The following is a 20,414-nucleotide window of genomic DNA, read 5'->3' as shown; positions in this document are numbered from 1 at the left end:
CAGAATGTCATAATCCGGTCCTGGCTGGGGATGTGTGAGTGTGGAGCTGATAGAGTCCAAGGGGTATATAATCCAGGCTGTAGTTCAGGGCGTTGCAGCTGTGGGAGTCCGAGACTTGTGTGCCAGGCTGTAGCTGGGGGTGTTGCGTTCTGGGAACTGGAGGGGTGTGTGCCAGGCTGTAGCAGGGTGGATGGGCTGCAGGAACCTGAGGGGTATGTGCAGGGCTGTAGCTGGGGTTGAGGGAGGCTGAGGGGTGTGTGCCGGGCTGTAGCAGGTGGAGGGGCTGCCGGAGGCCGAGGGGTGTGTGCAGGGTTGTAGCAGGGTGGAGGGGTTGTGGGAACCTGAGGGGTGTGTGCAGGGTTGTAGCAGGGTGGATGGGCTGCAGGAACCTGAGGGGTATGTGCAGGGCTGTAGCTGGGGTTGAGGGAGGCTGAGGGGTGTGTGCAGGGTTGTAGCAGGGTGGAGGGGTTGTGGGAACCTGAGGGGTGTGTGCAGGGTTGTAGCAGGGTGGAGGGGCTGCGAGAGCCCCAGGGGTGTATGCAGGGCTGTAGCTGGCGGTGTTGTGTTCTGGGAACTCGAGGGGTGTGTACCAGGCTGTAGCAGGTGTAGGGGCTGCGGGAGGCGGAGGGGTGCGTGCAGGGCTGTAGCTGGGATTGCGGGAGGCCGAGGGGCGCGTGCCGGGCTGTAGGGAGGTGTTGTGGCTGGGGCGGCCGAGGGGCGCGTGCCGGGCTGTAGGCAGGAGCTGGCTGTCAGGTGGGGGTGGGTGCGCGGCTGTCCTAGGGAAGCGCAGGCGGAGGAGGGGCCCGGAGCTAACGGATCTGCAAGGGGCTGGGGGCGGGGCGAAGAGCCTCCTCCAGAGCTGGCCTCAGGCCGCGGAGCTGTCAAACTCGCACCCCGCCCTCCCCGGCTCTGCGCCAATGAGTCCGGGCAGGACCTGTCACGTGCCAGAAGGGGCGTGGCTGCGCGTGGGCCCCGCCCAGCTGGTCCAGGGCAAAGGCGGCGCGGCTGGTGAGAGAATCAAACAGCGACGCTGCGCCGCGGCGGGGTTCGGGGACCGGAGCCCAAGCCCAGGAGGTGTCCCGGGCACGACCCCCTACAGCCGGCCCGGGCCGCGCGCGTCTTTTCGCTGCACGCGGGTAACGGCCGGACGATCCCAGGTGCCGCCCGGGGAGGTGAGAGCCGCGGTCTGGGACGCGCTGCCCGTCGGGGCAGTAACTGGGTGGTACCGGGGTGCCCAGCCTGTGGCGGCGGCGGCTCTGCTGGGGCTTCCCCAGACGTTGGAGTCCGCCCCGGTGCTGCCGGGCTGCGAGCGAGCTGGCCCCTGGGCTGCTGCTACAGACCCCTCCACTGGCATAGCGGAGCCCGGCGCTGCCCGCACGGCGGGGGTCCCTCCTGGCCAGCGCAGCCCCCATCCCGCACCATGTCGCTGAGGGGTCCGGGAGGCGCCACGTTAACTGCCTTCCTCTCCGCTCAGCCACAAGAGCCCGGCCAGGGTCGCGCCCGGCGCAGCGCTGCGGACACAGAAGCGTTCGCTTCTCTGCAGCCTGTCCCTGCGGGCGGGTCACCCCCCGTGCCTTTGTGTGGCTGTTGCTTGTTCGCAAACACTGGCTGATCTCAACTTCAAACTGTGTTTTATCTGCCACGGACGTCAGAATAACCAACTGGGTGGGTAAAATTGTTGGGATTGGGAGGGATGTAGCTGGGGTTGTGGAATTACTCTCTTGGCAGGGGGACTGGGTGAATAAATCACTAACAACGGGAGCACTTTACTTGTTGAAACGCGTGTAGAAGGTGGTTAGACCCATGGGGAAAATAGTTGAGGGCTGTGTGACTTTGCACGTGATATCATCATGGGTGGTTGTCCCTTGGCACTTAATGTGGTGCCTCATTTAGTTTTCGGATAATGTATCTGCTAAGAGAACAGGAGTACTTGTGGCATCTTAGAGACTAACAAATTTATGCTACTCTAGTATCTGCTAAGATACATTAAGATCTGATAATCAAACTAAGAAAATATTTTGCATCTTGAGAGAAAATGAAGAGCAGTGAATTGTCATGCAGGCTGCATTGTCCTAGGAGACTTAATGAGCAAGGCATATTTAAGTTGAAACTAGGAGTCAAGACAATATAGTAATAAGCCCTTTTAAAAATACATTACACAGTTTTAAAAACCTAGTTTTCTCTGTTGTCAGTAGTCTCCTTTCCTTAGTACCGGGAAAGAAGTCTCCCTATTAACTGTTTAATTCCCCCAATGGAACAAAACTTAAATTTCCCAAGCATTATAAACTGTTGTATGTCACCACTGACCCTCCTGTATATTTTTTAGAAATGTCTATTTGAAAGACTGATATTTTTTTTTCAAGAAGAATGCACTCACAAGTATGTTTAATACTTAGTAGTTTAAAAAATTAACAGTATTTCATTAATTCTCAGTCCAGTATGGAGTAGCCGTGTAATATTTGTTTTAAAACAATCTATAAATCAGTGTCCAGGAAAGCTGCAAAAAACAACCCCCCCAAAACCTCAACACCCCCCCCATAAACAAATAACCCCCCCCCAACCCAAAGTTTTCTAAAGGTAAATTTAAAAAAAAAAACTTAAATGAGTTGAACCTGTCACTTTTTATTAGAAATTCATCTGCTTATATGTGGACTAATACATGGTATTTAAAACAAAACATAAAGCTGTTTAAACTGAGGACAGAAAAAAATCTCAAAACATTAATTTTCATGAGAGGGCTCTTTTGGCGGAAACCTTAGATGTTTTAGTTTAATCCCTGGAGACAAATTAGAATGGAAATTAACACTTGGCATATCAAAACCTGACTTGTATGGTTGGGTCCCAACTAAAACTCACTTTGATGTTAACCTCATTTTTATTCTCCTTAAATCTGTCAGATCTTTGAAATAAGGGCTGTAACGGTTCTTAAAAACATCAGCTGTTGAGCAGTTGTCTGCTCACTACAAATGTTGTGGTGAGGATGTATTTAGTTCCATTCCTTTGCTTTCCTTTCCAACTCAGTTCTGGTGAACTGGCAGGAATCTGAAATTGATAGCCCTGCTTCCTTAAGCACAAGGCTTAAACCAAAAACAAACACACTTTCATTTCACTGGCCTGTGATATCTTCAGAAAATACTGTAGGAGCTTCTCTGAATCCAATGCAATCACCTAGAGATGTTCTTTCAGCCATGCTCTAATTTTCCTAAAAACTCTTTAGCTTCTGCTGTAAACTCGTTTGCCACCTGCCTATCTGATATGTACTGTGCAGTATTTTAGTCTTTAAAACCTACAGTAGCACTTGACAAGCAGGATTCTAGTCCATCTTAATTCATTGCCTGTTAAAAATGCTTCTCGCTGGGGAGAAAGAAGGTGTTGCAAAAGGGTGTTGGATGCTTGTTACCATCTATGGTTATGGTCACTTCTGAGCTGTTAGGCTTTAAGTCAGTGATACTCAGACTGGGGCGTGGGAGCCGCAAATGGCTCTTTGCAGCAGGTAGTATTAAAACACTGTGATTTAATTATTAACCAATCAGGATGCTTTTACAGTAAAAGCTTTAGTTATCCAGCATGTTGGGGGAATGGAGGGTGCTGGTAAGTTAAAAGTTCTGGTTAACTAAGAGTTATACTTACCAATGGACAGGGGGGAACGGGGGGCGCAGACTCTGGGAGGGAGTTTGGGTGCGGGAGAGGGCAGGGGGTTGGGGCACGGGATGGGTTTCAGAGTGCTGGATGGGGCAGTGCTCACCTTGGGCGACTCCCTGCAAATGGCGACATGTCCCTGCTGTTTCTAGACGGAGGCGTGGCCAGGTGGTCCTGCACGTTGCCTCTGCCATGGTTCCTGGCCAACGGGAGCTGTGGGGGCAGCGCACAGAGCCCCCATGGCCGTTTCTCTGCCTAGGAGCAGTAGGGATATGTCGCCAGGTAGGGAGCCTGCCGGCCCCTGTGCCAACCGGACTTATAACGGATATCAGAAATGCCGGTTTCTAGAGCTTTCTGGTTGTTAAAATGCAGATCAACACAACTTTTACTGTACTATGTTATTAACCAGTTGTAGTTGATATAATAATACTTGGTCAGAATAACCAAGAAAAAAAAAATATATATATATATATATATATATATATAAAGTAGTAAATGAAACCGTGAATTCACACTACTGTGACTCTCTTGGGTAATGTTGATAGCTAATTTGGCTCATGAACAACTGAGGTCTGAGTATCATTGCTGTAAGTAGTTAAGATGTGATAGAATCCTTCTTTTGGAGAAAAGAAAAGCTAACTAAGCTGTGAATAAAGGGAACTGGTGCTTAGATGGCTAGATTTAAATGGCAGCAACAAATTGAGCATTTTTCCTGCTTTTAACCAGGGGTTGCAGGGGGACTTCATTAAATTAGGAACGAAAGATCTCAAAATTTCTTTTTGTGTTTAAAAGCTTTTCTGTCTTCTCACTTTCAAAGAGTGTCCAAGGAAACATTTTCCCAGCACATACTATTTATTTGTCAAGGATCCCTTCGCTTTTTTAGCAACTGTGAAACTAAGAACTTTTTAACAAAAGTTAAGGAAAACACTATGTATAAAACTTTAAAATCCTTTTCTCTTTTTTTGTGAAGCTTAACTGCACAGGAGAAAAGGTTGGGTTTGTCCTCTTCTTGTATAACAAAGGCGCAGTGTATATATTTTTTTAATCTTGCTTGTTTTTAACACATTACAAATTCAGGTCTTGTCTGCTCTGGAAGGCTCTCTGACTCTTGGAGTTGTTGAAACTATGAAATCCCTAGAGTCAAGAGGGTAAAAGCTGAGTAACAGGATTTTTAAATGTTTTGCACATAATGTTCTCTGTGTCTGTTGTGCTGGTTAATTTACGTACTTTAAAGACGTGATCCAACTCTCGTTGACTTCAGTGGAAGAGATGGATCAGGCTGAAAGTCTGGCATAAAGTGCAGCCAGTTTGACTAATGTGCACCTAACCATGTTGTAGCTATTTTATACACCATTTCTTTAGGACGTGAGTCTCCGGGGAAGTGATGATACTAATGTTTTGAACCACATATTGACAAAATGTGATTAAGAGCAAGCCATATTATGCAGGATTTACATATCTTGGCATTCAGACTCTCTCTGCAAGAAACCTCCCCCCCCCCCCCCATGTCTAAAAATTAGCTGCAGTTATTGATAGAAGCATACAGGTCTCTCTGCTCTCAGTTTTAAACTAAGGTTTACAAATACAGCAGACCAATTGTGTTTTTCATGATGGTGCATGCACCAGATAAAATATATATACAAAAAACATTTACTACAACAGAAGTGCCTCCCAGAACTTCTGTACTGTATATTCTGGGAAACAGCACTCCTAAAATGTCTTAATTCTTGACAAAAACTTGTGATTACTGATTCTTGGGTGAGATGCTACTTAAGTGTTCAGTACTCTGAATACATTAGGAGGGGCTTGAAAAGAGATTGAGCTTGAGCTCTAGTTTGATCTGACTTTTTCCCCTTCGCGTTGTTTCTCTGTTTCCCCAACTGTGATATCTTTCTATCTCGTGCAGTGTATGTGGCTGTCACTTTAGGCTACAAGTCACAAGGGCTTTCTAATTCAGGCCTGGTGCTCTCCTGCTTTTGAACAGGGAAAAGTCTTGATAAAGAAAGTAGATATCACTATTTGTACAATATGTGCTAATGTGCTGCTTTGCTGTGATGTGGACTTGCTGTATGAACCAGAATAGCCTTCACGTAATATGTTTTGTCATTATTTTAATGTAATGGCTATCTCAGCTTCAGAGGGAGAGAAGATTTAAAAATAAATGAGCTAGGTATCATGAAAGGAGACAAGCGGAAGGGAACTGTTGTCTTAAAGTAGTAAGAATGAATCATTGTTTTCTGTAAAATGCAGTATTTATATTGGTTAAGTGTTGCAGTAGTTTTCTGGGAGTACCTACAAAGTACTAGATGCTGTACAAACATAAAAGATGGTGTTCCTTTCCCCCAAAGAACTTACTATTGAATTTTTGGCTTTCTACTTCATTAATTACTTATCAGAAAACATTAAGTTTCTGCAAATAGTCTCTGTCAGAAGTGCTGAGGGGGAGAGCTGTGGCTGGAACTCATTAAAAGGTATATTTGCATGGCTCCTATGTTTACAGGAAATAAAAAATTAGAGGCTTTGCAATTTTGCAGTTGCAGGCAGTCAGTGAGATGAGGTGTGGGGGATGTGCAGAGTGTTTGCTTTTCTAAATGCCAAGCTGAACAGTTTCTTCATGGAGTAGTACGAAATTTATTTTCTGCATTCTGTGCACAGATTTACTCATGTTAAATCAGTAAAGTTTAAGTTTTAGTCCACTCTAACACATTTCTAGTCTGATTATTTTTAACAAATGTGTGTGTGTGTGTGTGTGTGTGTACACCTTACAGCATAAATAGTATTGGAAGATTAGGAGTTGGAGTTACCAGAGGCCAAGGGCAAAATTAGTCCTGGGGTACAACCCAAAACCCCACTTCCACATAAGGTGTGTGTGTGTGGCGGGGGGGGGGGGGGGGCACGCTTGAGGATTCCTACTTGAGAACTGTCTTTGCATCCTGCTTGGTTAATTCATCTCTTGTAGCAGCCTTTGGCTAATTTAATATTAGATTGAAGCCCTTTTTGCTCACCTCCAGCTGTTTAAAGAGGATGTGGTCTCACTCTGCCCTCAAAACCCCAGAACTTCCTGGGTGTGGAAGGGAAAAGGAAGAACCCAGAAAAGACTGATGGAAGGGCAAAGGAGGAAGCCACTCTCAGCTGAGAGGCTGCAAGATGGCCTCTGCTACTCCATTCCTTCTTCCTCTCTATAACCACAGCCAGGAAGCTCTGGGGTTTTGGGGGCAGAGGGAGACCCATGAGTAACTCCTGTGCCTGCCTCTGCTGGATAACTTTTCTAACTACTGGTAGAGTGAAATTGACAGTTGTGAACAGTAGCAATGAAAATGACTGTACTTGTTTTGTTTTGCTACTTACTGAGAAAGGTATATGCAACTGCTGAAGCACTGGAGCTGTCTTCCTATAAATCTTTTGGACAGACAGCGTTGCATCATGTTGATGCTAGAAGATTTTCTTTGCAACTGTAAGAAATCAGAACTAAGGCCCAGATTCTCAAAGGCAGGCAACTATGCTGCTGTTCAGAATACAAGACTTAGTTATGTAGAAACCAATGGCTTTGGGCCCTTTCTGTTCTTGCTCCCTCTCAGTTTGGGGGAGGAAAAGTTCTTGTTGCTGGAGAGTAGACTTTTTTTTTTTTTTTCTTCTTCTTCTTCTTCTCAAATCCAGGACAAAAATATTTGCCTCTTATTGGAGAGAGAGTACCACCAGTGTTAAGCCTTGCTTAGTTTTATGAATGACACAAAGCATAACTTTTTGGACAGCGAAGTAATCTCTTCAGTCATGAGATTACATCAGTGAAGACTGAGTAGAAGAAACTTCAGTTACCAGCATTTAAAGCAAATACTTGGTCAGCTCATGGTAACAGCATGTTAAATGCTTTTCCAGCAACTTGGTACATGCTAATTTAGACCTCGTCCACATTTAAATGTAGATTGACCTAGCAATGTCAATCAGTGTGTGAAAAATTCACACCCCTGAGTACCATAGTTAAGATGACTTAGCCCTGGTGTAGATGTGGCTAAGTTGATGAAAAAAGTCTTCTGTTGACCTACCCACCATTTCTTGGGGAATTGGATTATTTAATTCGACCGAAAAACCTCTTCCATCGACATAGGAAACAACAAGGAGTCTGGTGGCAGGACATAGGAAGCGTCTCTGCTATCGGTGCTACAGTGGCATAGCTGCTGCTGTAGCACACATAATGTAGTGGTGGCCTTAGCCTTGTAACTTTATACCCACAACAGAGAGCCTTGCTGGTGCATCTTTGTGTTTGTAGATCAGTGACCTTGAACTCTGCAGTATAGGAGTACAGTATAGATAGGGCCGTACCAAATTCATGGTCCATTTTGGTCAGTTTCACAGTCATAGGATTTTAAAAATCATAAATTTTATGATTTCAGCTATTTAAATCTGAAATTTCATGGTGTTGTAATTGTAGGATTCCTGACGCAAAAAGGAGTTGTGGGGTGATACTGCTACCCTGACTTCTGTGTTGCTTGGCAGCGGTGCTGCCTTCAGAGCTGAGCAGCTGGAGAGTCGCAGCTGCTGGCTGGGAGCCCAACTCTGAAGGCAGAGCCGTTGCCAGCAGCAGCACAGAAGTGGGGTGGCAATACTACACCATGCCATCCTTTACTTCTGCGCTGCTCCCTTCAGAGCTGGGCTGTCAGTCAGCAGCTGCCACTGTCTGGCCGCCCAGCTCTGAAGGCAGCAGTGCAGAAGTAAGGGTGGCAATACCATTACCCCCTTAAAATAACGTTGTGACCCCCTCTTGCAACTCCCTTTTGGGTCAGGACTCCCAATTTGAGAAACTGTTTCCCCCATGAAATCTATAGGATAGGGTAAAAGCACACAAAGGACCAGATTTCTCCGGGGAGAAGGGGGGAGACACCAGATCTCACAGTCCGTGATGTGTTTTTCATGGCTCTGAATTTGGTAAGGCCATAATTATAGAAGCTCTTTGGGTAGGGAAGAGGGAGCAACTAGTAGTGGTTAACAGCTGGTTTTTGATGTAGGGTGCCTGGGAAAGTGAGGAATCAGTCCTGGCTTTTGGCATTGAGGAGGCAGCTTGGACTCTGGTTCTGGGCAGTAAAGAAATCTTTGTTTCTTCCTACCTTTGACTAGGTGGAATGGTGGGAATGTGGGTTTTGTTTTGCAATGAACTTCTTACTGCAATCTACAACAATTGCTCCTACATGCAATAAAAAAGAAGATGCTTCAGTTCCCCCCCCCCCCCGAAATTTTTAGCAGAGAAATAATTATAATTTTTGATATCTAAACTGTACAGCACGTAACCTGTGTAACTCCTCTTGCATTCGTTACCTTCACCTCATCCCCCATTCCTCCATTTTTTTAATTGGATTCATAAGCCTTTGAGGGTAGTGACTGGTACTGTTTGTGGTTGTACAATCCCTAGCACAAAGATCCTGAGCGGTGTCTCAGAGTGGTACTTCAATACAAATGCTAGTTAATTATATATGAATAGGAGCAATTTTTCTTTTTCTTTTCCGGACCTGTTCATTCTGCCTGCAGACATGTGCAGATGCTACTGCATTGGTCGGCTTACATTGTGAAGGTTATTTTATGGTGTTAAGGGATAGTGGTTTTTTTTTTTTTTTTTTTTTTTTTTTTTTTTTTAAAAGAATCTTAGATTTAGGCGCATAATTATATATCTGTTTATGCAGTTGCATGAAACAGAACCCTAGGGTACAGTTTCCATTCTAATTTCACTCACTGGCTTTTAACTTCCTCAGACAAGTTGCTTCTGGGTTGAAATTTATTTGCTTGATCTTGGAGCAAAGGTGAATCTTGTATTGGAAAGATTTTTAACAATCAATACAGCCACTCTTAAATTATGGGAATACTTTTCCTATATATTACAGGAGATGTCTTAATGGTCACATAACTGTAATAGGAGAAGGGACAACTTCCTAGCTGGTAGAAGTAAATACTTCAGATTTGAAGAAAACAGGCTTAGCATTTAAATTACATATATTTGTAAAGCTGACTGGAAGCTGACAGATACATCAGTTGGGGAAGGTATAATAAAGCCCAAACTACAGTTCTGTCCAAACCTCTTTTTCTAAGGACTGGCTGTGCTAACTTGGAGAAGATTCAAAAATAGGATCAAAGTAACACAAAACACTCAACAACCAAGTGAGGTTGTTTAGCACATGGGGAGAGTAGAAGCACCCTTCCCCTGGGTAGATTCTCTTGATACCTTTTTGATCTCCTTAAAGTCCTCATGAAGGGTTTTACTTGAACATTCATTACTTCTGGGGAAATTCTGCACCACTGCGCATGCGTAGAATTCATGTGCTGCTCAGAATTTTTTTTCTCAGCAGAAAATAGTCTGCCAAGAAGTACTGCAGTTATGCCTTTTGCCCACCAAGGGCACCAGGACAGTGAGCAGCTGCTCCCAAGCAGGAGCAGCCCCAGCTGAGGATAGTGAAGAGAAGAGGCTGTATTCCTCAAAGCACCCTGCCCATGGTGCCAGGTCAGGATGCATGGGATATGGGGAGATGGACAGCATGGGGCTGCAGGGGGGTTGTCATAAACTGGGGTTCAGAATGGCTAGTGAGGGGGACGGCAGGGGCTGAATGGGGTTGCAGAGACATGGGGATGGGGTGGATGTGCCTGACTGAATGAGGTAGGCTGGGGTCTGCATCGGGGAGGATCCCTAACAATCCCTCCCACCCCCCTCCCCCCCCCCCCCAAAAAAAAATACAACAAACCCTGTTCCATACTTCTCCCACTGACATCCAACAGCCCTCCAAGTTCACACCCCAGGCGCCTTCACAGCAGTTACTTCCCTTTCCCTCAGCTCCTCTTTTACCCTTGACTCCCCCAAGTTTCAGAAGCAGTGCAGAGAGGTGTGAGAAATGTTTGTACTGTAGTTTAAATGAATTATTTTTCAGAGTTCTGTATTAATATGCCTTGTAAGGAATCTATTTGTCAAATGTTTCCTGAATCTTTTTTTGTTGTCTGTATTGTTACAGACATATTTGCTGACAGGTATTTTGAAATAAATTACCAAAATAATTGAAACTGGCGTGATTATATTATTTTTACAAATAAAATATGGATTATTTTTTATTTATGTCTTGGTGCAGAATTCTCCCCAGGAGTATTTCTCAAAGGCAGTTGCCTGATTCTTTGGTCTCATGACTGATAGACTGATTTCCTTTTTGGCAACTAAATTTCCCAGAAAGCCTATTCTGAAAGGGCCCAAGCACCTAATATAGGGCCTTGTTACACTGATCTCTTTTGAGTATGTATATTAAGATATGCTTCAACAAAGCTAGTTTTTTTTTTTTTAATGTAGGAAACTAAAACAAAATAATGGTTCATGTGGTATTAGTGATGCAGAACCATGAGCTCAAGTTAGGAAATTTGAAGTTAGTGCAGCAAGAACGATTAACTTGTCCACACTGTGCTTTTGTAGTGACTTCCATTGTTTTTTTGTTTTGTTTTGTTTGTTTGTTGTTTCAGTCTAAACTGCAATTATTGCTATATTTATTCAAAAGTGCCATAACTTGGTCCCATTGTATATCCTGTATATTTTTACGTTCAGGTAAATATTGTAATACTTAGAAGTTACCAAAACCTGTGCTTGATTTCTCAACCTGAACACTGTCTTAATGCTGTTTCCCTTTAAATAATAAATTTCATGTGTATGATATTTCAAATAATGAAGCTAAAAAGGCCTTTTGTTTAGATACTAGTTGACTCTAAGTTAATACCTGCCTTCTAACACAACATAAAGTGAATACATGAACTTTTGTGCTATGAAGGGGTATTGTTACATCCAACTTGGATACAAATCTCTTTAAGAACTTAATCCTAAAAAATCGAAGATCAATAGAAAATACTTTCACAAAACTTGTGAAAACCTATTCCAATGGGAAGTTTTTATTAACAAATAAACGTTTCCTGCACTGTCAGCAACTTGACAAAGATTGTGCAGGGGCATGAAACTAGAAAATGAAATGATCTATAAAGAAAAAAAATTGACGAATCAGTTTATTTTCCTTGCCACGGCTCAGAGAAAAGTGAGAATAAATCTACTGAAAAATAATCAGAATTTCAATATTTTAAATATCTTTGATGTAGTAATACAGTTATGGGGAACTTCTTACCTTAATGGGCATTCACTCCGATACTAACGTCTTAATTCTGCTCGTTGCTCAAATTCAGTTTTTTTTTTTTTTGTATTACATTCATTTATCTTTATATCTGAATTGAGTCCTCTAAAAGCAATGTGTGACTCTGCTTATAGTGATCAGAAGATGATGGCAAACAGAGCCAATTGCACTTAGAGCAGTCTCTGAGAATTGTGTAGTGAAGCCTATACGTTGGTCTGTTGTCTCATTACTTGTTGGAAAAGATACTTGGCTGAATTCCAAAGAAAAATGTAATTAATTTTGATAAGAGTCATTATAAAGCAATTAGTTGTGGAGGAAGTTGTGATATTGGCTTGGTTTACAGAGTGATCGCATACTTCACATATTTAAACAAAACTTCCACATATGGACTAAAAAGTTTATCTCTAACAAAACTTTATTCATAAGTTAAGAATGGCACTATTTTAGTTTCACTGACCAGATTAATGGGAAAACATGGCAATGTTTGGTGAAGTGACCTCATATTTTGATGAATATACTGAAGTAATCTGTCCAAAGAGTGTTCACCAGTCTGCAAGAGTTTTGATGATATTGTGTGTTTGGATTCACATCAGGATATTCAAAACTCAGCTTACAAAGACCACCAAATTTAGAAATACTTGTCTACTGGTATGCTGATCCTTCATAATCCTGTCCTTGTTCCACACTTGGAGTAAACCTAAAGGAGGAAAGCAGAGGAATATCTAAGTCAAAGTGACTCTAATAAATTTGTTAGTCTCTAAGGTGCCACAAGTACTCCTGTTCTTCTTTAAGTCTAAGTGAGGATACATAGTGACATACAACTTTGTTTTGGGGCTGAATATCTATTTTGTCTTTCATGAGTGAATATTAAAGATATAATGATGTAAGATTTTTCTGTCACTGAAAATGGTACATCACTAGCCTGCCATAACCACTGAATGTTAGCCAACTGCAGTTCTTTGTTCCACAGCTGTGGAAGTTGAAAATGCCTGATGTGCTGTACTGCTGAACGGTGCTGGGAGAATGAGTTCAGCATTGTTTCTTTCACTAGAGAGCTGTTCCTACAGATAAATAGGGTAGCCTGAAAATAAATACTTAATATGTCTAGAAACTCTAGTCTTTGTGATTGCATAACTTTTTGTCTGAAAAAGGCTGCAGGTCAGCCTTTTTATAATAAGAGAACAGTCTCCTCATAATGAGTGATGTAAGTGCCCCGTTTTCTAATCTGTACAGTGAAAAGCAACCACAAAACCAGGATTATTTGTGGTACTCTTCAAATTGAATGAAGATCCTTTCCGTAGCTGTGTATTAACTGAAACACTTTCAATAATTTATCAATTAACAAGAGTGCAGTATGATGTATATTACTTAAGCAGTATGCTGTGAGTCGGGACTGATTTTTTTTAAATCTATTCCTTGTTTTTGTATCAGTGGTCACACTTGACTGGAATGATCTTTTCAATTTGAAGTCAAGGGAACATAAATATATCTGCCCCTACCTTCTTTTGGGATATCTACCATTAATGCAGCTCCAGCTAATATAGATGATGAGGCACAGGTGTTTTTACTGTTTCTTGTCTAATGAGATAGCACAATGGTGATGCTTTTGTCCCATCCAGATTAGTCACACTGTTGCTACCGCTAGTGGAGCTGTGTTTATGTATGGTTTATTAAACTCAGTTGAATTTTGGGATCTTGAAAGTGGAGGCTAAACCAAACTTAAGTGAGCCAGCATATTGCTGTCTGACACTGCTAGCTTCCCCACACCTCTGCAGTACTTTCGTTCATTTCACTTCGTAGTCTCTTCTAAATGTAGATATTTTACAGTGTGGACTAACATAAAATGTTTAGATCCTCCAATAAAACAGAAGATGTAAAAATAAAATGGAAGACACCCAAAAAAGGAGCAAATGTAGCATGTGCCATTATCCCAGCTAGTGAAACATTTTCTGGTGGCATGGCTCTTTAAAGAGCCAATGATTGGGGACATACAGGAGTACTTTAAAAGACACATAGTGAGGATGCTTGATCTTAAGTAACTACTTAGGAAGAGAATACTTATCAAGAGTGCTTTGTGTAAGCCTGAATTTGAGGAAAACATTTTAATTTTAGTGGTCAAAACAGAGACAAGAGAAGAAAAGAAATGCAGTCCTGTCTAGTAGATAATTTTGAAGGAGATGTTCATCTTTGTGTCAACTCATTCACTTAAAATTTTAAATTCTATGTGTGGTGACTTTCTTTTTTTTTATTTTGTTTTAAGGGCAGAAGGGTCCATTATGATCATCTAGTTTACCTCCTGCATAACACATGCCATAGAACTTCACCCAGTTGTTTCTTCATAAAATTGATGAATTCTGTTTGAGCTCTTAGAAAGATATGTAGTCTTGATTTAAACACTTTGACTGATGAACCTACCACATCCCAAGGCAAGTTGTTCCAGTGGTTAACTACTCTTACTGTTAAAAATGTGTGGCATATTCCTTGTCTGAATTTGTCTAGCTTCGCCTTTAATCATTGAATCTCATTATACCTTTTTCTGCTAGATTAAAGAGCCCTTCATTATCAAAAATCTCTTACACGTTTAGGTACTTGTAGACTTTGCTCAAGTGATCTCTTAACCTTCTCTTTCATAAATTACATACATTCAGCTTCCCTAGTTCTCACTACAAGGCATGTTTTCTAAACCTGGAACTATTCTTGTATGTCTTTTCTGAACACTTTCCAATTTGTCAACATCNGGGGTGCAGGGATGAGGGCCGTGGGGTGTGGCTGCAGATGAGGGGTTTGGAGTGTGGGAGGGACTCAGGGCGAGGGTAGGGATGTAGGGGGTGAGGGCTCTGTCTGGGGCTGGGAATGGGGGATTTGGGGTGCTGGAGGGGCTTGGGCAGAGGGTTGAGGGTGCAGTGTGAGGTGTGTGTGTGTGAAAGCTCTGACTGGGGATGTGGGCTCTGGGGTGGGGCAGAGCTGGGGATGAGTTTGGGGTACAGGCAGGCTGCTCTGGGATAGGGGCCAGAGAGGAGGACTCCCCCCAGCTCTTTCCCTGCCAGCCGCAGCAAGCTCTGGGGTATGAGCCCCCCTTTCCCGCCCCCCCCAACAGCACACCCCCCCTCCCCATCACTGCATGTGCTCCTAGGGTTCGTCTCAGGTCCTGGAATCTCCCTCGCCTCCCCCATGGTGGGGTGCTGCGTGTGCCTCCTCCCCTGCTGTTGCCCCTGACTGTAGCCTCACTGGGGGTGAGGGATGGGGGTGCCTCCTTGCCCAGCATGGGGTAGGAGCAGTGACTGCGGGCAGGGGGGTCCCCTGTGCTGCTGGAGGGTCACATTGGAAAATGAAAGGGTCTGAGGGGGAAGGGCAGGCTCAGAGTCAGTCTGCCCTGGCAGTGGAGGAGGGGGGCACTAGGACCCTGCGGCAGCAGTTGTTGCAGAGAAGCAGAATGGAGGAGACAAAGACAGACAGGCTCTGCTCCCGGACAGAGAGTTGGGGGGGGGGGGGGGGGAGCAAAATGGGGGCCGGGGGGACTCGGGGGGGGGGGCGGGGGGGGGCGGGAAGTGGGGCCGGGGGGGACACACGGCCCCAAGTATTGCTGGCTCTGAATATTGCTGGTGCCCGAGCACCACGTGGATCGGCTTTTAGGCGCCCCCAACCACTAGGCGGACGCCTAGTTTGCCTAAATGGTTGCACCGGCCCTGTCTGTAGCTTAAGTACACCCCTCTTCTCCAGAATTTCAGCTGTGTGGCAGAAATTCTGACTTTTCAGTTAAACTCTTCAGGGGCATATGACAGTGAAAGCAAACAGATATTGATCAGAATTCCAAACACCATTACTCTTTACTTAGCAGTATGGGATATGTGCAGGTCTAGACAAAATACAATAGTTTTACACATTTTTGCTGTCTCAGCTTCTTCATCACACTGGGGAATCCTCTGAAGTGTTCAGAGTCCTTTCTTGAGTCTCGTGGCACCTTTTTGGGTCAGCTAGCTTTCTGTGACCTTGGCTGGTAGTCCTGCAGTTAAAGCAGAGCCCCTGCTGTGAAAACATGCCCATCAATTCCTCTTTTCTACAGCAGCTTTGGGTAGGTCTCTGAATCTCAAGTTTGTGTTTCCCCCTACTAATAGTTTTAGTACTACTGCTGGTGACTTTTCCATTCTCCACTTCATCAACTCCTTGCAAATAAACTTGGTTAGACTGGTTTCCCCAATCAGGTAACCTCTTCAGCATACCCATTGTATGATTAGAGCACAGTCATTAAGACTAATGACTATTTTCTTGGGTCTGGCAGAGATGTGCTACAGCAGGGGTTGGCAACCTTTCAGAAGTGGTGTGCCGAGTCTTCATTTATTCACTCTCATTTAAGGTTTAGCGTGCCAGTAATACATTTTAACATTTATAGAAGGTCTCTTTCTAGAAGTCTATAATATATAACTAAGCTGTTGTATGTAAAGTAAATAAGGTTTTTAAAATGTTTAAGAAGCTTCATTAAAAATTAAATTAAAATGCACAGCCCCCCAGACCAGTGGCCAGGTACCTAACCGGGCAGTGTGAGTGCCACTGAAAATCGGCTCGCGTGCCGCCTTCGGCACCCGTGCCATAGGTTGCCTACCTCTGTGCTACAGGCTTATTAGCAAATGGCGGATTCCACATCCGTTCAGAGGCATTCCATGATACAAAAATTTAATATAAACCAGAATTTATATTATAACTGTATAATGGACCTGTCTCCATCATTTATCACTCCACCAATTTTGTGTTACTTGCTTAAAGAAGGGAGATAAACCATCATGCTTTAGGGCAGGAGTTGGCAACCTTCAGCACGCAGCTCCCATTGGCTGAGAACAGCGAACTGCGGGCACTGGGAGCTTCAGGGAGCCGTACCTGTGGACGGTCAATGTAAACAAAATGTCTTGCGGCCGGCCTTCGGATTACTCTGATGGGCTGCGTACCAATGGTTGCCAACCCCTGCTTTAGGACATAATCCATCTACTAACTAATGTAAGTTTCTTCCAAATTCCAATATGCAATTTACTCCATAAGTGTCCATTATAGGTTACTCACCCCTTTCCTGTGAAAAAGCTGGTTCTGGCCACTGTCAGGCAAGGCACTAAACTAGATGGCAACATGGATCATATCCAGTATGAAAATTCCTATGTTATATCATATCAGTGAAAAACAAAACAAAGATGGCTATTTGGAGGTCCATATTATTAAATCTCATAACTATTGTGTTGAAAGTCCTCAGAAGTCTCTCAAAAGAACAGAGCAAAGATTGAAAAATTAAATATACATATCTCCTAAAAAGCATCAGAATCTATTTATGCTGAACAGCACCCACTGCACCAGGTTTCCTACAGGAAAAAAAGTAGGTTGACAGGCCATCTTTAAATTAAATGCTGAAATATGGATTTTAGAACCTAACTGCAGGTACTCCGCTTTGAAAGTTTATGCCATTAATCATTATTTACAAAGGCCTCTTTAAAATTGCCAGTCAAGTTACTTTTTTTCTGTAGAAAACTTGATGAATGGATGCTATTCGGCATGATTGTCAGACTCTAATGCTCTTATAATCGCCAACTTGCATCAACAGAATTAGTTTAAACAAAAAGGACAAGTTGCTATGATTCAAGGATTGTTGACATTATTCTTGTTAAAAATAGAAGATATGAAGCTAGAAGTTAGTGAGCCAACATTGGTATGTCGGATAGTAGGCATAATTGATGGACAAAATAGTGAGGGGTTTGGCTATTCCACCTGTCACTCAAAAGAACAGATGGAGGCTACTGAAGCAAGCTTCATCATCATGGCTGCCACCCCCACCTTTTTCTGTGACCGCAGGCCTTCATCCTGATCTTGAGAAATGTCCTTACTAGACCAGGCCAGAGAGAGGGAGAGGATGACATCATCACCCTACCAGCTCCAGCTGAATCCGAACCACCACCTGGGATGAAACGACTCTAACATCAGCAGTAATTAAAAAGTATTGATGCCATCTAAGAGACTGTCAAACAAGGGTTTTTCCCTTCTAAAACTTTCTAAAGCTAGAGTGAGAGGAAACAAGAAATGTTAAAATGAAAGCCTTACTTAACACTTTACATTTCAAATGCTTTAACTGTATCTTTAATAGGTTTAAAGGGTTTTTATTGGTGTGTTTGCCAGGGTACTAAGCAGGCAGAGGTCTCTGTATACCAAACCACACACCTTTTTTAAAACTAATGTCGGACATAGACTGGGTTATGTTAACATCATTGGCCCACTTATTTTACCTACGTTAAAATATTATTCCCATACTTTTATCTTCTAAATGCTCTGGGTTTCCGGAAAACTTCACTAAACCCCCATCTCACGCACATGCACAAAACTGCTCTTTATATTCAATAGCCAAATCCTCCAAAGTCTCAAAATACTGTGTTGTACATTTACACAAATATTATGCTTTAATAAAATAAAAATTAAGCAGTTGTTAAAATAAAGTGCACTGGTACGTTATCCTTGCTTTTTTTATTGTTTACTTACTTAGTGGATTACAGAATTTTTCATATTAGCAAGACCTAGAGGTGCTACTGTAATTTTAGAACAATAACTTCCAAAGTAGGTGGCAAAATATGGTGGTATTGGGACATCTCTTTTCTTATCACAAATAACTATGAAAAGACATATTCAAGAGCCTTTGGGCTATCAGCTGTTGTGGAAGGAAGAACAAAAATATATTCCATTCCCTCCCCCTTTTACCGTCCTCTCCCCCCGTTAGAGGGTATCCTCACACCAATCCATTTAAACAAGTTTCTTGTGAAGCACGAAGACAGAGTAACTTTACTTAATATATAAACCAGGTGTTTATATTGGGCAAAAAAGTACCAAGATACACAAAAATAAGCCAGTACTGCAAAATGGTGCACCCCATTTATTGAATAGCTAGGCTGTGTGCTTATGGATCTGAATTCATTAATCCTGATCTTAATAGAATTTGCTGCAATATTTCACATATTGAAACCAACCATTTTAAGAGCTCTCCACTTCAGAGCCCATTGTTTAGTAATGTTCTACCATAATATCAAACTCGTATGAATTTTTTTTTTTTTACAAACTAGAACAACCTTCCCTTCAGGAAATGATTGACCTTGATTGGAAAGGCTCTTTGTGGTAGGTTAGTTTCCTTGATGTAAACTAACCTAAATGGATAACAATGCCTTTTTTGCTAGATGTGCTTAAAAATAACTTTACCTATGCTCTTTTTTAATTACACAAGCGCTGAGCGATTGCCAGAAGACAACTAGGCATCCCATGATAAATTAAAGACTACAAGAGTGCTAGTCAAGGAGAGCGGTCTTATTATTTGTTTTAGCTGGACTAAAGATAAATAATTTAATTCATATTTCTATTTTATACACAATTTTAGAGAATTACAATAAAAATCAAATATCTATAAAGCATGCTGTAGAAAAAATAATTCAGCACACAGACACCTTTGCAAATATACATGCCCAAGTCTTTTCTTTGGATCCCTGAATTCCAACACTGGTAAAATTTAGATCTGTGAGCTGGAAGAAGCTGCATAATATTACTGAATTTCTGCTAGCACCAATGCAGCTGCACAGTTGCTAATGGGCACATAGTGGGCTAATGTAAAACAGCATAATTAAGATTTGTCTACATGCTAGTTCAGAGTGTTCTTCTATCACAGCTGCTGTTATAGACCACTTAAATAAGACCTCTGCCCTGAGGACTACAGTCTCTAGTTTAAACAAATACTTGGTGTAAGGGATGTGAACAATCTAATGACAAGACACACAGAAACATGTTCAAGAAAGTAGGGCTTTGTCCGCACTCAAAATCTGTAGCATTTTTAACTACACTGGCACAACCGCCATAGTGAGGACACAATTGTGTGGACCCAGCTATACTGGCCTAGGCACTTCTATACCAATATAATAGCACCCACAATAGGTGTACCAGAATAATTATTTTGTTTAAATAACAAAAAGTTGCACCAACTGAAATAGTTGCAACACTACAACATCTGTTACTTTAGTCAAGAAATTAGTGGATCAAATTAACTGGCAAGTGAGCTCTAAATATCAAATATATGAGGCTGTTAAAATAAGAGTAAATGCTTTCAGAAATGTCAGGATAAAAATTCTAGGAAGACGCATTTGATATATTTTTAACTGCATGATGCTAGAGGTGTTAACTAAGTTGCTGTTGATATCGCATACAGCTGGAGCATTCTACAAAATATGAAATTCAACCATATAAGTTAGCATAAAGCAGAACATCTGAACTGTTACCGGAATTACTTTAGGGCCTTATCCTTGTCCACTGGAGTCACTGAAAATTTCATTGGGACCAGGATTTAGCTGTTAGAATGCATATGTTCATCTTCGAGTTTGACTGTTGCCCATCACTATAGCATCCAAGCACATTCCACATAAAATTAATAGTAATAGCTGACGTCCCTAGTAGATTTTATGGAGCCTGTGGTGGTTCTTCCTTTTCAGGAGTAAAGGCTCTGGTTTTGGTTTTGGTTTTTGGGGGCAGAAGGCGGTTGTCAGTCTTGCTATAAAGGAAAGGCTTTCTTGAAAAGCAAAGTTTTGCACAGTATTTCCTAGAGATACTGTCAGATGCTAGAGTTGCCTAATCTCCTTCGGAGCT

At 42.6% G+C, this 20,414-nt stretch overlaps 1 protein-coding gene across 1 annotated transcript in view; it reads left to right on the top strand.

Moving 5' to 3' along the window:
- Positions 1-987: 987 nt before the first annotated feature.
- Positions 988-20,414, top strand: part of OSBPL8 (oxysterol binding protein like 8) — a 180,380-nt gene continuing 160,953 nt past the window's right edge. The window contains exon 1 of the mRNA XM_034762429.1: positions 988-1,172. The gene's annotated coding sequence lies outside the window, so the exon portion shown is untranslated. The remainder of the gene's footprint in view (positions 1,173-20,414) is intronic.

The sequence above is a fragment of the Trachemys scripta genome, chromosome 1 (assembly GCF_013100865.1).
Source record: "Trachemys scripta elegans isolate TJP31775 chromosome 1, CAS_Tse_1.0, whole genome shotgun sequence".
NCBI classification, from domain to species: Eukaryota; Metazoa; Chordata; order Testudines; family Emydidae; genus Trachemys; species Trachemys scripta.
This window is presented reverse-complemented; position numbering and strand designations above follow the sequence as displayed.